We start from the raw sequence: 18,593 nt of genomic DNA on the forward strand, positions 1-18,593 counted from the left end.
TGTCTGCCCCCCGGACCAAATCTGGAAGATGGTTCCACAGGAGAGGAGCCTGATAGCTGAAGGCTCTGCCTCCTGTTCTACTTTTAGAGATACTAGGAACCACAAGTAGACCTGCATGCTGGGAGCGCAGTGTTCTAGTAGGTACATAAGGTACTATCAGTTCTTTAAGATATGATGGAGCCTGACCATTGAGAGCTTTGAAGGTGAGAAGGAGGATTATGAATTCTATTCTGAATTTTACGGGAAGCCAATGCAGTGAAGCCAAGATGGGAGTAATATGATCTCTCTTTCTAGTTTTTGTCAGAACACGGGCAGCTGCATTCTGGACCAGCTGGAGAGTCTTTAGAGACTTGTTAGGACAGCCTGATAATAATGAATTACAGTAGTCCAGCCTAGAAGTAACAAATGCATGGACTAGTTTTTCAGCATCATTTTGAGACAGGATATGTCTAATTCTTGCAATATTACGCAGATGAAAGAAGGCAGTCCTTGAAATATGTTTTATGTGGGAATTAAAGGACAGATCCTGATCAAATATAACTCCTAGGTTCCTTACAGTGGAGCTGGGGGCCAGAGTAATGCCATCCAGAGTAGTTATTTCATTTGATAATGAATTTCTAAGGTGTTTAGGGCCAAGCACAATTACTTACTACTAACTTATAACAGTTTTTTCTGAGTTTAATAACAGGAAGTTGCAGGTCATCCAGGCCTTTATGTCCTTAATGCATGTTTGTAGTTTAGTTAATTGGTTAGTTTAATTTTGCTTTATTGATAGATATAATTGAGTATCATCTGCATAACAATGAAAATTTATTGAGTGATTCCGGATAATGTTTCCTAAAGGAAGCATATATAAGGAGAATAGTATTGGTCCAAGCACTGAGGTAACAATCCACACTAGTGTACTGTGGCGTATATGGCATCATTATCTATCTTCTTGCCACTCCCCATGATGATGAACGTTCTGTAAGGGCTGACATGGAGCCTGTATTTATGGATGTCATTTGCAAATGTAACCAGCTTGTACTCCACATATCATCAGTGATGGATGAGTGACCCAATACAAGAACAAGAAATGTTTTTATTACTCAACATAGTGCCTTTCTGTGTGGCTTCCAAAGAAGAAATTGCATGGGAATAGGAGCTCCTGATGTGAGTGGGTGGGGCTGTAAAGGGTTATTGCAGATACAGCAGTCCAAAGAGGCCTTGACCCACAAACAGCTGAGGAACAATTTCCTCAAGGATCAACCCTCTAACATTGAATACAGTTGGATGTCTGAAGAAGCCACTGCAAAGTACAATGAATCAGCCCCAGCAAATGTCCCAGCTGTCAAAGGTTGGCTGAAAATTCACCAAGTGACCTCTGTGACAGCTGTGGCTCAGGAGGTAGAGCGGTCATCCACTTATTGGAAGATTGACAGTTCGATTACCGGATCCTCCAATCCACATGTCAATCAGATGTGTCTTTGGGCAAGATGCTTAACCCTAAATTACACCAGATGGCGACGGCGCAACAATGTATGAATGAATAGGTGAATGCAACCTGTAATGTTAAGTGATTTGAGTGGACGAAAGACTAGAAAAGCGCTATAGAAGTGCAATCCATTTACCATTTGAAGAAACAGCTGCAATTCAGTGGAGGGAAATTTCATGTTTCTGCAAGCATTGTGATCCATCTGCAGTAGATTTCCACAATCTACCAGAAAAGCTCCCATCAATACCAACCCACTGTCAGCAGGATCTGAAAGGCAAGTTCATTCTGGTCACATATGAAAGTAAGCCTTTTGTGGAATAATTCACCCTGACGAGTCTTGTTGTCAGATGTTTTATTTTGAGGCATCACTTCTTTGGATGGGAAAGGCATGGGTCATGTACTTATGACTAAATCCTGTCTTTTCATACAGATCTATTTTCTTTCTTGTATTTTAATTCAGCAGTATCTACATTCTTATACATTATAGCAGTGTGTGAGTACTGTACATACATGTTTTGCTCTGTGCATGTACATTTTTGCATATCACTGTTTTTCAGATGCTGAGCCTGTGTGTGTTTCCTCTTGTACTCTGTATGTGTGTGTGTGTGTGTGTGTGTGTGTGTGTGTGTGTGTGTGTGTGTTTGTTCTTTGCATAAGGCAGGTGTTCCAACATTAATTCATTTCCAAGCTTATTTTCCAATTCAAATGTAATCTGTCCATTTAGGAGGAGAAGAAAGCAGACTTTAGTGGAAAAACTCATCTTATGTAGGGGGAGGTGCAGCAGCCAGAGCAGACATCTTCACTGCTGCTTCAAGATGTTTTTAACTAGTGCTTCTTTTTCAGGTCCTTCTTGTTACTGTGTGAAATATGAAGGAAACACCACATTTTGTGAAATCATTACATTGTGTAACTTGGGTGAACAAAGCCCATTAAAAAGTCACAATTAATATAGAACAATTCAAGTTAATAGATGAATAAATAATTTAAGTTTGTTTGCAATCTCCCTGGGATGCCAAACTTACGGCCCATGGGCCAAACATGGCCCTCCAAGGGGCCGAATCTGGCCCACAGGATAAGGTTGCAAAACATGAAAATTGCAGAAAAATATTTCAAATTTTTCTGCTGCTTCAGACATTTTTACATCCTGACCAGAATATAATTCAACACAATACATTAGACAGCTGTAAAAAACACCCCAAATGTCTTTTACCCTCACCTTTGACTACTTTTCCTAAAGTGGCCCAAAATGCACAAAAACGAAAATATTATATTATTTTGTATAGGTGCTACACATTTTTGGCTTTTTGTTAAATTAATAGTTCAATGTTTTAATACATTTGTTATGATATATATGTTATAAGTAGTTTTTGTAATTTTCAATTTCAATAAAATACATTTAAATAATTTTTGCTATGTTATATCTTCATGTCTTACTGTAAGTAAAATGAGACATGATAGTAAAGATATTATATTATTTATAGTTTATTATGGAATGGTTTTACTGGTTTAAAATAGTTGTACTGTTCCTTTACCTACGTAAGCGTAACAGCCAATCGCTGAACTGTAGCTCGGTGTACCTGAGAGACAGATAAAAGCGTAAAGAGCACAGCCAACCTGTAAGAGGAGTCAAAAGAAAGAGGAAGAAAACAGAAAAGAATTACTTTTTGACGCTATAAACTATTCTCTCCGGTTTGGGCATGATATTTCTTAGCTACTGTAGCTCTCAATGCCGGGGCGCGTACTTCAGGAAGTTGAACGGGACTTAATTGAACAGGTGAGTTCGGCTAATTGTTTATTTTACCATGTAAACAGCTCAATTCCTTGTTTATCTGTTAAGTGGTTAGTTGTATCTGCTAACCAAGTTACGTCGCAATGTTAAGTTTATGAATGTATCTGTAAGTATTTTGGTGTAAACCCATAGACTGTATAAAAGAAATGGACGTAACATCCGTGACGTCACCCATTGGTTTGTGGACTGCTGCTCGGAAGCCAATAGTATCGAATCTAGGCAGCGCCATCTTGAAAATTTCAGGTGCATGCTGGGAAAAAATGAACACGGATTCTACTTATATGGGCATGAGGCAGAGTCATGGACGGACGTATGGGCGGGACTAACGGGGGGAGGGGAGGCTGCGATTGGTTGCGAGGGTTGGATCTCAAGGACATTGGTCAATCAACCTGTCAATCACAACGTAGTCACATACCCTGCTTTATCGTCAAATATAAAATCAGGGAGGCCAAAATGTCCCAAATGAACATCATACTGCATTGAAGAAGGCTTTAAACTAGCGATTGAGACCATAAACACATTTTGAAAACGTTTACTGAGGTTAGAAATCAAGTGAGAAGTTGGTGAATTCTCCATTGACTTGTATAGAGACGGACGTCTTTTTGAACACAAAACGGTCGCCCCCTGGTGGCCTTTTGATAGAATGCAGTTCTAAGTTACTTCCACATTGGCTTCTTTTCAGAGGACAGGAACTCCCCGCCTGTGTAAAACACAACGAGCTAAAACAACTTTGGACACGCTATAGCTTAATTCCACCATTACCTGTGTGCGCATGCGTGCGTGTGTTATGTCTTTTAAAGCCTGTATTTAGTTGTAAAACTCTTCCAATTTCAGTTAAGCTATTTACTAATTATTTTTATGCATATTGTTAAACAATAGGCCAGTTTTCCGGGTTGGAGGGTTGTTGCAGTGTTGCATTCCCACTGTGAAGATGAGATGGAGCCACCCAAAGGAGAAAATGACTGAGCCTTCAGTGAACTGCACCTACACTCACATTACAGGTAAAGACTGTGCTCTGTTTGATTGGTAAAGTGATAGGACTGAGACATTACCACTGTTTGCTGCAAAGTGCAGTGGATGCTTATGGTCATTTAAAGAGCCTGTATGTTTTTCTATTTCATTGCTTTGTGAAATCTGAAGTTATTGATTGTACACTGAATAGTGAAAGTTTAAGTTTGAATTTAAGATATAAGAGGTATTTTGTTTAATTTTGTTTCTGAGCAGTTTTGGGGAACGTTACTCTAACTAATTACAAAGTCACTTCCATTAAAAAGTATTTTACATTACAGCTTTACATTCTGAAAAGAGTAACTGAGTACTTTAGTGTTACTTTGTGATTCCTCATGTTTTAGTCGAGACCTCCTTTAAATATAATGACTGTACCATCATCACACAGCCAAGTCTGACCCATCATCTATACGTCTTTACACTAATAGCAGGAATGACTCTAGCTCTTTATTGTGTTAAAGTGGCTTCTAAAACATATGCACACATACAAGTTATAAACTACATAGGCTATAGGCTTTTCAAACACATCCCTACATCACTGCAACAGAGAAACAGGCTCTTGTTACGCGCACACAACTTACATGTCACTGTAATGTTCTTGCTCTTATTTCTTACAATAGAATCAAAATAAGTGAATGCCATCCCATCTTGCTCGCCGAGCTGCTGTACACACGCAGTGATATAACCGGAGCACATAGCCTGCCTGCCTAAAAAGGAGTAACGGTGTGAATTTGTGGTGGATTTTCTTTTCTTGTGGCAAAAGTTACAGGAGTAGTTGGAGAAAAAAACAACAACTGAACAACAAAGTAAACAACTGAGTACTTAAACTGTGGAGCTAATGCGTTAGATTACTCGTTACTGTTGTGGTAGCGTCTATATGCGTGAAAGCAGACTCCAGAGACTTCATGTAAGCTCAACACAGCTACCTTTACTCATGCTTGTCAACAGATACAACACACTCTTCTTCTATATCCTAAACCATGTCAACACACCTCAAAGGCGCCACCTCTTGACCACATGTGATATTGTACTGAACATCTGTACAGTTACATCAAAAAAGTAATCCAAGTAGGCTACTCCCCCAACACTTTGTCTAAGACATATTAGCAGTGGCGGCCGGTTAATACGGGGAGCTGGGGTGCCGCCCCCTGCAAGTATCTAGAGAAAGTCTACTTAAACATAATAAATATAAATTAATTAGATAATGCTAAATAATTATGAAATAAAAAGTATTTGCTTGTAAAATGCGCCTGTTAGTCTCTCAGCACCTATCAGCATTCATTATCAATTGATTCCAAATGGTATTTTATTAACTTCTGTATGTACTTCCTGTGTGCAAGTCAATGTAAGCCCTCAAACTTTTGACAAACACTTGAAGCTGCTCTCTCATTGGCCTCCTTCTTGTTGTTGTTTTAAGTCTTTTAATCTAATGTGATTGGACAGTTCTGGCTGTCATTCACGCCCTCCCATCAGCTATATTCAGGAGATGACGTTAAAGTGGAGCCGCGGAAATTAAAGATTATTTGGTCATTTCTATACAAAAACATAAATTCACAAGACTTTAACTAGAAGACAATAAGAGGATAAAGCAGTTTGGACCGGACCGGCTTCAGCAGCAGCAGGTGATGAAGGAGCTGAGACCCGGAGCTTCTACTGCTGCTGTTATGATTAACGGAGTTGGCTAGCTGGATGTGGTGTAAATTATTCCTTTTATTGCTTTATCTGTTTGCTCATTTAAAGTGTCAGCACCGAAACGTTGAGGACAACGACAGGGGAACGAGACCTAAAACATCTCTCTGAAAAAATGCAAACACTAAAGTAGCTGCAGCCATCAAGACAATAGCATGGAGCTATAAGTTGTTTTTAGCAGGCTTATCATTGCTTTTACAGTTAATTTGGGGTACTTCTCATTATTATAATAAGAAGTTAAATAAGTTATACTTCATCACAGCAGTGTATACTGCTTAATGCGCCATCTAGTGTCATCTTTAGGTATTGCAACAAATAACATATTACAGTGAAATCAGGACTGAAGACACAATAAGTAAAATATATATGGTGGTGTCTCTTTTTAAACATATAAACATATTGGTAACTTTACTTTAACTGCTGGTAACTTTAGGTGACGTGAGTGAAATGGGCATTTTATCATATCTAATTATATTTTTTATTCCTCTCTCTGTGGGTCTGAGATACCATACTGGGACAAACCAGGCAACATTATAGTGTGTTGTGTTGTTTTTAGATAGGTTTTCCTTTCTTAGTTTACATTCTTTGCTATGGTATGAAGTGGTGCTATGGTTTGTTTGACACAAAACCTAGGACCACCAAACATCAAACTGCGCCCCCCCAAACATTTTTGTCACCAGCTGCCACTGCATATTAGCAATGCTGATGGATGTGCTACTGTGAACTGTTTGTTTTGTGGTTCAGTTAAACAAATGAAAGGTAAGAAGAATAACTAGGAGTAATGTCAGTACTTCTGCTGCTGCACAGAGTGCTGTTCGCCTATTTATCAAAGTTTATGAATATTGAACATGTTATAAGTCCAAATTTCCCCTCTCCCCAGATCACCAGATCGCATTCGTTAACGCGTTCACTTTGACAAAAGCTATTTGGGTTAGGGTTAGGGTTAGGTTAGTTTTATTCGAACAACCAGTTCCATTACTGAAGCTCTGCTATCATGACACTCAGGTCTTCTGCTTCTGCCATGACTGTCTGTGTCTTGTGAGTGACTGCAGCTGCAGAGAAGAGATGTGGCGAGAGCCACTGCGTAGCATTGCGGGACAGCTGTGCTCACAAGCCAGATATGTTTTTATAGAAACTATGGATCCCACTGGCACCGTGTTCAACGGTAGTACCGTTGTGTAGAAATGATGGTATAGTAGGCACCGTGGTATACTGTGGGTACCGGTAGACCGTGCAACACTACAAGGCAACATATCTTATAGGTTATATAACATAATATTATATGATAATATTAGTATTTAATATGTTATTGTCCATCTTAAAATACAGTGTATTTGCACCCATTGCTCATCTGATCTATTGCACTTAGCTCTATTCAGTACCAGTCAGCTCATGAAAAACCAAATCTGTACATTTTACAGAAAACTGCATCCTTACACTATTCAACCAAAAAAACCTGTCCTTAGAAGCACCTTGATTCATCCAGTCTTGACTGTGGAGAGTAATACATCCAAATTTAGCTCTGCATGCGGTTAATTAATGGCACATAATTTGGTGGGTGAACCCATAGCCGCGGGAGCTTGATTTCAGTTTGGGGTGCGGGGCTGCTTGACTGTTAAACAACCCCCCCCCCCCAAGAAAATATTTGAGTTTGTTAAATACTTGCAGTGATCCCACCGCAGCAGAAACGATAAAATTCTACCCCATTGAGAGAAAACTGTACACATTTACACAAGAGACACAGCAGAGGCACTTAATTATTTAAATCTCTCAGCGTGCTGACAGGATCGGTCAGGATCTCTTGTTAATTAATATTCTGTGCTCTTCTACACATCCAAAACATTCAAATCATGGGTTCAGAATCAAATAGAAAGGCAGACATTACGAGTTAATTTATGACGAAGTCGTACTGCAGTTTGTCAACATGAGCATCTTAATGTTGCTTTAGGGTCACAGCATCACACAAAATGTTTGTGTTGAACTTCTGATATGTTTGAATATCTCAGAATAATATATCAAACTAAGAATGCTCCTAGAACACCATTAGCTCGTAGTCCCTTGTTAACCAATCACTGCTCTCAGAAGCTTTGTGAATTGAGAAGAACTTAATAGTTTATATAGAATGAATAAATAAAATGTTACCCTTTGACTACATTTCAATTGATTTTAGATATGAGCCCTACATTATATACAGTAGAGCGCTTCCTGTAAATTCTCACACAGTGGAAGTGTCTTTATGTATTAGACTGTTGATGCAAACTTAAAGGTTGAATATGTAGAATATTTATTAAAAGCTATATATTTTTTAAAATAATAAAACAGCCACGGAGCGTTTTGAGGGGTACAGAATGAAAGTATTGCTTTTCCATAAAAAAAAAATTTAGTCTGAATTAATCATTTTAACATTTTTTGACGGGTTCGACAATGACGTTCTGACACGTTCTGTGTACATTGTACCAGCCAATTAACGGCCGGAAGTGCGGGTTGCCAGGGTTGTCTGTTGTTCCGGTGCAGCGACTGTAGGGTGGCACTGGGTGAAATGGAGTTGTAAACAAGCAGAGCCGTGTTGGACTTACTAAAACCAGCGTTTCTTGCTCTCAAGTACAACTTTTCATCACAAAACTTCGAAGGTAAGACAGAATATCTGTTAGTCGCTGTAAATAAGTGGTTGTTTACCTTTGTATTCTTTGGCTGCTGGTTCACTGAGTTTTTAGCGCAATAATAGTGGTACTGTTGAACTCGCCAGGGTCTTAGCTTTCATATGAGATGCTATTTGTTTGTGTACCATGAAGTATCAAAACGGTAGCAATGGAAATGTGGAGAGTGGGTTGACTTTCTGACGCTATTCGGATTTTGATATTTGATCATTAATATGCTTGGTGTTTGAGTTGTGTTTGGTGTGTGTAAAAATGACGTGCTTGTAGCAGAGTTTCTCCTATTTAATTTGATGTGCAGTATGACTGTATTGCTACATAATTAGGCCGAGCTAGCAGCTGAATTAGCAGCCGAGTTAGCCGGCGAGCTAGCAACCGAGTTAGCCACGATCGAGGAACATAGGTACGCTCCCCAGGTTTAACTGCTACTCCCACTGGCGTTACAATGTAATGTACCTCGGTGGTTTCAAGTCAGTTACAGCGAGGGTATGTTCGCTTCCTGTTTTCAAAATAAAAGCACCAACTCTATCGTTATGGTTTTCTTAATAATAAAAGGCAACGGGTGTTTTATTTTGTGAAAATGACCGGAAGTGCGTTACTCGCTACGGCTAACTTGAGCGGCCGAATTCGCAGGAACAAAACTTTAAGCAGATGTTATTTGGACAAATTAGCGTCACATTGTGGATCTAAAGGGCTACTTTACTTTCTCGCCTAAAAAGGTTAGACATGTGGATAAAGTGGTATATTTACAGAGTTAGAGCTAAAATAAAATCCGGCACTGGACCTAGCAACCCGACTGCTGGAATTACTTTTTGGTTGTTGCGACTACGATCTCGAGACATTAGATGGCGTTGTTCTGCTCATTCTACATATTCTACCTTTAACACTTCCTCAGTTTTGATCTGTTGTCCACAGTAGCGCCACCCTCAGGATAGACTTAACATTCTTTACTCCACTACTACTGCTGATTCCACTGGGTGCTGATGCACTGCATTTTTGCTCCAACACAGGCTCTGTGGCTTATTGCTGCCACTCTATTCATTGATTGTGATCCCACCCAGTGCCACAGTACATTTCAGCAGTGTCCCAGAAGAGGCTCTCTGCTCCGCTGCACCTAAAGTACGCCCCTAGTCTACTTTTGATGGAAGCTGCTTCAAAGCCGAGTCAAGCTCAACAGAGCAGGTGTCCAAACTATTCCATAAAGGTTCATGTGGCTGCAGGTTTCCATTCGAACTAAACAGGAGCACATCAGGCTTGACTTATTTAATCAGTTGATCTCAGTCTTCAGACAGTACATTGGTTGAATCACATATCACTGTATGTTCTTGATTGGTCCCAACAAAAACCTGCAGGCATGTCCTTTATGGAATAGTTGGGACACACCTGGCATAGAGCATCCGGTCAATTTTCAAAACAAAACACCATCATTACATTGTTTCCCAAAATATCTTGATACCTTTCATTCACATCACCCGTTGACTATTTCACACACACTCACATGACACCCATGCATATTAAATCAGATTAAAAAAAAAACAAAACAGATGCATGTTTGCTTTTGTATCAAAACTTTATTTATCAAACAAAAAGAATGCACCATTGAAATAACATTTCTATAAAAAAGGACCATGGGACTGTTCTACAGTGCATTACAAAACCAGCAATTGTATACAACATTGTGGATAGAAACTTCGCTTTACTTAATCTGAGATTCATCTTCACCATCATCATCATCATCATCATCATCATTATCATCATCATCCTTGTCTTCCATCCCCCTCACTCAAATGAACAAAATGTACACTCTCAAATATTGCAGTCACTAAGCTAATTTGGTTACAATGACTGGAGGATTGGATATTTTTTTTAAGGATGAAGTCAAACTGTATTTACTGAGAGCCGTCCCGTCTGCAGGCTCCTCTGTCGAACAATGATGTTCTGGAAATGAAGTAATTGTCTGTGTGAGAGGAGATAAGGGCCGTTTTAATTTGGCCCCTTTCACCCCGATGAGATGAGGTTCAAATCATTTAAATTTTTTCCCCCCTACACCATTCTTTTCTTTTTGTTAGCTATCGGCCTGAAACTGTCTGTGCTGGAGCTGACAGAGTCGATTTCACACCGACATCAGGCCACTTTCAAAGTCAGCACATCCCTGACCAACTCTACTTTGTCTTTTTTTTATTTTTTCCCTTCGTTTTCCCTTTTTTTTGACCATGTAATTCGTCCCTTTTCTGATCCTCTGTGGCTAGCACACCAGAGTGAAATGCCCAAAGAAAGAAGTTTAATGAAGTCAAGTTTCTCTTTGAAATGCGGGATCTGAGCCTCCCGAGTTTCCACCTTATCAGGTCTGGTTGGTGTTTCTGAGTTTCACACAGTCACCACAGGATGAGTTCACAAGGACCGGAGTCTTTACTGATAGAGGACGAGGTGCTGGACAATCCTGGAGTGTTTTTAACTACAAATCACATTTATTTCACCTTTACTTTACTGTGGAGCATTTTAATAATAACATCATATTTATGCAGCCATTTGACTTTTGGTTAAATATATGCGGTCTTGTCTTAATGCAGATGAGAGGACTGTTTTTAAACATAATGATGCATTCAAGGATGCTCAAACAGCTGAGAACCCACATTCAGCTTGTCTTCATATAGAATATAATAGTAAGTGGCCTTGACTGACTGATAAATGACAGCTATATCAGTGTTTCTGTATGCCAGCCAATAGGTAATAAGAAATAGCAGACATATGTTTGATGTCATTTAGAAACAGTGTCTCCATTAGTTTAGACACTTTTTTTAATACTCTAAGATGTCATACTTACTACATACTTTGGTCTTAATTGTTAATTAAGCCTATTTAAGGAATAAGCTTAAAAATGGCTTTATAATTGTCCGGTTGTTTAAACTCTCAATATTAAGTATTGGTTGGACTCCTTTTTTAAGAGGATCCAAAAAGCATTTATCTAATAATCAAACCCACAAGACAAAAGTATGTTACACTAAGGTCAATGGGAATTCTCACAGTTTAGACAGTGACTCTTCTGTTAGCCTCTCTGTAAAATCTCTGATGTCGGAGCGTCCCCGAACGCACCTAAACAGTTACTACTCTCAGGTGTATTAACTTTGACAAATAAACAATAAAGTTGAGTGATAGATGATCTAACTAGGGCCAGATTTAAGATGCTGATCCAGCTCCACCCTCACCTCGTCCTCTTCACCTAGATTAAAGAGTAACTTCCTCCAGAACATCTAGGTTTTGTTAAACACTTGTGTTTGAACTTGTCACCTCGCTGCAGTGATGTGCAGGTGTACTCCAGGACCCTATGACATCACTGCTGGGTGTAGTCACAGCCAGGTGTTAAGTTACTCTTTTAAGAGTTAATGACTCCAGATAGCAGATGAGGTTTGAACCTAAACTCTATGGCTACAAAACATCTGTTAAAAGAACTAAGTAACAAACGGCTCTGGATATGTGTGTCATGTATATACAGGTTATTGTTATAAAGGAGAACTGCATAGATGTGATCGTAGCCTCAATCTACAGACTTTACACTGGAAATAAACAGAGAGCGGTGGTGACTGTGTGTCATCAGAATGAACCTATTCATTAAGAAATGTAAATAATCTTTATACAATAGTAATAAAAAAATACTGGTACAATTTAAGGCAACAAACTAAAAGAAGAAATAATAAAAAAAGTGTGAACGGCGCTTCAATCCTTTTTTTCAGTTTGTCCTAACTAAATTTACATTTGCAGAAATAGCACATGGTTATAAATAATAGTTTTAAAGAGCACTCGAAATAAAGTGATAATAATAATAATATATTAAATTTGATTATAAAAAAGTTACTACTACTCTAGTTGAACTGTACACTGTAAAAAAGCAGCGTTGTGTAATGTTATTCTGCTGCAGCAACGCTTTCCTCCACAGTAAAATACACATGTAGAGCCAACAAGAACAAAACAAGAGAGAGTCTGAATATCTGACTGTTAAAGGCCGGGGTCGCACGACAAGTCTGCTTCCAACTTCATGAAGTTAAGTTTAACCAAAAGAAAAAACAGAAACACATCAGAGCTGATGGAGATGAAACAAGTTCTAACTTTTAGTTTGTAGCTGATAAAATCAAACCTCACTGCAGACAGCTTTAATATTTAACTTAACTTTGAATGATGAACTTGAATGTTTTTTAATGCTAAGCTTTAGTAGGGATTACCTCATTTTAGGAGAATGGTGAGTCTGTTCTTAGTTCAACAACCATACTTGTATTTTTTTGGATGTTCAGCCCATTAACAACACACACACTATACATTTTATGTCACCAAATCACTTTTAGATCCCTTCCCTTCAGACAGCCATCGCCTTAAATTCATCTCTATGAACATCAGGCTGGAGAGACTTCAGATATCATCTCTGCATTTATTCTTGTCAGAGTGATGTTTCTGTTGCTGTAAGAGCAGTACGAGCTGATTGATTTTTATACTACACAATCAAGCAAAGCTGCAACTACAATATCTTCCATCATCAATTATTGTATCCCTAATTGTTTGGTTTATAAAATATCAGAAAAGAAAGGTGCATAAAATTCATATCAATTTCCTAAAAACCCAAAATACAGTTTACTATCAAGTAAGAAATCCTCTTGATTGAGATGCTAGAACAAGCTCCTGTTTGTCTTGTTTCTTGCTTTAAAAATCACTTCAATCACTAACAGATCACTATTCATTAGACTAATGCTCTACAACCATATAAGGGCGTCATTTAAGGTCCATAAGGACATTTTCAAACCTGCATGGTTTGGTCTGGTTGGTTTGGACTCGGGTTGTTTTCGGCACTTGGTGTGATACTTTTGGACAGATGTGAACACAGTAATTGTGTGTGTGTGTGTGTGTGTGTGTGTGTGTGTGTGTGTGTGTGTGTGTGTGTGTGGAGCAAAACAAATGTACTGAAACCCTTTAGAGGAAGCAATTTCAGTCACAAACTCATTATGCGATCTCAATCTGACCCAACTACAAAACATACCTGTAGCCAAGTTAGCTTAGCATACTGGACCTTCTTCCTGTGTTCCCATTAATCAACCCTCTCATGTGGCTTTTAGTGATGGAGTTTGGTTTAAAGTTGTTGAGTTTTCTAAGAGTTTGCCATCTCATCAACTGACTCAGACAAACCAACTGTAGGTTTGAAAATGCCATCAAATTAGATTTTCGTACTGGAAAGGAGTGGCTGCGCTAAAGTCATCTTTAAATGGATGAATGCACCAAAATATGACGAATAAACAATGACGTAGATGAATGTTACTGCAACTGTCTGCCAAAGAAACATCTTCATTTAGATTATTCTCTGTAAAATCTTATCAGTGGCACAGATACAACTTCTAACTTCCTGCTCTCTCTCTCTCTCTCTCTCTCTCTCTCTCTCTCTCTCTCTATCATTCCTTTGAGCATTCACTGAAGAAGCAGAATATACTTCAGTTCCCTATTCATAAATAAATCCATTTAATGTTTTTATTTTGGCTAATTAGCCAAAATCATTTCCCTGCACACTGCACTTCAATATTGAGAAATAATCTAATTTGCTTTTAACAATTGAAAAAATGAAGTTACCTTCTTACTCCCTAATTTCAAGTTATTTACACATAAATTAAAGTACTCAATCAACAAAATGAGACCAGGATATATATTTCTTATTATTGAGTCACTGATGGAATATGTTTGGAGGTTTGAATCTAATCTACAGTATGATATTTCAGGTTGTATTAACTAGATTGAGCAGGTCTGCTGTGTCTGTGTTTGCTGGAGAAGCTGTATATGTGCCACTGAAAGTTAAAAAAAAAAAGGAACCTCTTTTCTTTTTAGGTTTCTGTTTAAAAGGGACGCAACGCTTTTGGGAGGAACCCTCGGCGGTACGGAGTGTCTCATCTGTTCTCTGCGCTGGCTGAGCGGTAGGAACAATTGAACACAACACAGAGCCCATTTTAACTTTTCATAAAGACTTCAAATAAAGTGACTAAATATAGAGAAAGAAAAAATAACGCAGTGGTGAAAAAGGCACAAAGAACGTCTTATTTATCTCGACGACAACTAAAACCTCACGAGGGCAAAAGAATGCTGATAGTGTTGGAAACATGGAGGCAGCTGGAGACTGGTAACTGCTGTTTATGACTCCTCCACAACACGAGGAACTTGTATATTTGAATCAGACAGCCAATAATTAACTATTAAAAACATTTTTATCTCAGATCATCAGCATCATTTGACAGCTGCAGACAACATTATCCTCTAATATTAATTAGATGAATCAGTCAATTTGATGTGATTACTAGTTTTTAGGCATGCTGGTTCATCAGTGTGCTCCATATAAACACTGAGCTGAAAGCATCAATGGTGGTATTTCATGTTTTAGCTCATAAATTAGAAAACTTTTCAATTTCTCAGCCCAGATCATTTTCAGAGTCCTCCATCAGTTTTTTAGATGAAAGCAGCCACTAGTTTGTTCATTTCTGTGATAATCAACCTCAACAGTCTCCATCATTCCAAAATGTTAGGTAGGGGGAACTGTGGTGACTGTGAGGACATCATGAACATGGAACAGACTACTAGAACATAAATGATATCTGAAGCAATTAAGAAGAATCTGAAAATGAGACACAATCTACTTCTCACCTCATTACTCACTCTGACATCATGTTCATTTCAGCCATTTGCTGTTCTGTGTAGCTCAGCCAATCAATTTGATTGACATATCTGCTTCAGTGATTGCTGCCAGGAGCAAGTTCACTGCAGGTTTACAACACAGACGAGTAAAGTGAGTTTTGAGGTCAGGAAAACCTGAGATTTAGCAGTTGCCATTTCTGTAAATTGATTTCTAACAACCTGTACAACTGCATGGATCTCATCCATTCTAGACAAGTGCTTAGCAAAGTAAATACATAACCAACCTGGAGGCTAAACTTACTGCACTTATCTCTGTGCCTGCTCCACTTTATTCCAGCCATGCTGTCAGGTGGTTTTATCAGACTTTTACTAAACAGCTCAAACACAAACTTCCAGTGGCAGAAAACACACATGTGAGTTATGCTGGCAGGTGTCACTTACTAGAAGACATGTCATACTTCATTACATATTTAGGATAGAGTGATAAAGATCAGACATGTCTAAACTATTCCATAAAAGGGCCGTGTGCCTGCAAGTTTTTGTTCCAACCAATCAAGAGCACATGATTGGACCAATCAGCTGTCTGAAGACTGAGATCAGCTGATTAAATGAGTCAAGTCTGGTATGATCCTGCTTGGTTAGAATGAAAAACTGCAGCCACATGAACCTTTATGGAATAGTTTGGATATTACACTGAAACACTCAATTTATTTCTTTCTTTTTAGGGTTCAGTGATCTATGTTTGGGTTTCTTGATGTCAGCCAATGAGCTCCTCTCTCCATCTTGTTAACTGGTTGATAAACAGTAAAAAACCAACAATGGAAATAAGAGCAGGACTTTATCATTATTAAGTTGTTATGTAACATGACCTTTTCATTCTTAATTCCACCTACAAAGCTGTGACTCCACGGAGCTCATCACCTGATCACTTTCTATGAAGAGAACAGTAAATACACTAACTGTGAAGTGTCCTCTACAGTAGTAGCTTGGAAGTAGATTTTTGTACTAATGAATTGACACTATTGGCTGCTGAGGGCTCAGAGATGATCTGGAAAGTGACCAGCTGTACTTTTAGAAACATATGTAATCAAATTTCAATTTAATAAGCTAAAACATGCAACACCAACATGAACCTTCCTGCTGCTGACTCTAATCATTTCATCTGCTTTCAGCTTCCTTTTCTCTTTTGACACTAAAAAGAAGAAATCTCTTTTGTCAACAACCCCATTTCATTTAGCATTTACTGTTAAAATCGGATTTTCTTTCTTTAAATCAAATTTCCGCCTCGCCCGGCAGCATCAGATCGTTCAATCATCCTGCTGCTCGGCGCCGCTGTGTGAAGGAGGAAGAGAAGAGAATGAAAGCACCAGGCTTAGACTGGATGAATCTCCCAGAACGCGCTGATGAGTTTGATCCCCACGCAGCCCGCCTGCCTGCGTTCCCTCACCTTTCATACCCCACACTCGCTCTGCAGAGATGTTACCTTTCCATCCCCTCCGTCCCCAGGACTTTCCCCCCTCCTCTGTAACGGCCCAGCGAGCGTGAGCTTGAATCATAATATTTGAAACGGCGTTATAATGAATTCCCGGCCTCATTCCTCCGTGCCCTGCTCACACGTACAAACTACCTCTGAATATCAATTCACCTGCTCTGTCTCCGCTCTCTCTGCCTCCCTCAGGCTTTTTTTTTTTTACTTTCATCACAGAAAGATAAAGGTCTGTAAATTACAATGTGGCGATTGGGGTGACACAGTCAAATATGGAGCATACTGATGGCCTGTAATTTCTCACCTCGGCTGATTAATGAATCATTTGTCATTTTAAGTTGAATTGGGAGTTTCTTTTTCTTCCTGCGCACTACAAAAAAGATCCATCTTCACATAGTTGGCCTCCAAATTGAGTTTTCCTGAAAGCAGAGTCAGTAATTCCACTTATTCTCAATTATGTCTCTTATGGGTAGAAATGAGGTTTGATATTTTGAAAAATGGCAGAATTTGGCAGATTGCTGGATATGAAAAAGGAAAACTGGTAGATGACTAAACTGAAAATGCAACCCTAAGACTCAAGAACAGACAAACCTGTTAGGATTTCTTTTCTTTTAACAAACACTTCAATTTCACACCATTCTTTTAAAAATTGTTTTTTTTTTTAAATCAGATTTTCCTCTCTGAACTGAAGGTGGATGCTCTCTGTGTCTTCCTGACTGACCTCATTTTAAAAAAGGTCACTGAAACACTGCGGGTGGGATTCTGCTTATATTCAAACTAAAAATGGCACAAAAGATTCTTGGCATACCAGTTGATTGAATTTCGGATAACATTTAACTGTGTGTGATGCGTTCAAAGGCTGCAGGTTATCAATTTTCATGGCGGTTAATGACCTTTTTAAAGTAGCTCTCTGTGGAAATGCGTTTTAAAAAAACCTGATTTGAAAAAACACAGTTCTGACAGGACGGCAAATGTAAAAATAGACTTTGTGGAATATGCATTTGTGTTTTTTCGTATTTTCTTATTCTTCATTTTGTATAAAAAAAACGGAACCCCCTGAAGTAAACTCAAAGTGAAGCTGGCGGTTTTGCAATTTTCCCGTGAGGGTGATTAAGGTGGACAGAGGTACATGTGGGTTTATCTCATGAGAAGTAAACATGAATTGAACACAAACGCAGGCCAAAATACAACAAGCTTACCTTCAGTCAAACATACTGAAACTGCACAGTATGAAAAAATAAACAGTGGTAGAGATCACTCATCATCAGCAGCTGCCCCACTACCATCTCTAATCTGAAAAATAATAATAATAATGATAATAATAATACCAATAATATCCATGTAACACCTCCCTCACAATTGAATCCTCCATAGTCAAATTTCTATTCATTCCAACTCTGACAGAACCTCCACAGCACCCTCTTGTGGCTGTTTCATTTAACAAAGGCAAAAACAAGCCATACTTGCTAATTATGTATATCATGAATTAATAATCTTGTTATCTCAAGAAAACAAGACAATGTTTTTATGACTTTATAATTGAGACCTTGATCCAGAGATAACCGTTTAATGATCTAATGAGATAAGAAACTGCTGTCTTGTGATCAGGACTCAGAAAAGGGTTTTCGCGGTACACATGACTTTTTTTTTTTTACCATAACTTTGTTTCTGTGAAGATCTTGAAGTGCCTTCAAAATGTAAACATGAACAGATGTCCAAAAAGCCAACAGCACAGTCTTCATTTCAACCAGCAGAGGGTGACGCTGCACTGACTTACGAACAATGCAACGTGATGAATTCTGAACAAAGAGTCAATCGGAAGTTGTTCCTCAAAACGAC

The sequence above is a fragment of the Scomber japonicus genome, chromosome 19 (assembly GCF_027409825.1).
Source record: "Scomber japonicus isolate fScoJap1 chromosome 19, fScoJap1.pri, whole genome shotgun sequence".
NCBI lineage: Eukaryota > Metazoa > Chordata > Actinopteri > Scombriformes > Scombridae > Scomber > Scomber japonicus.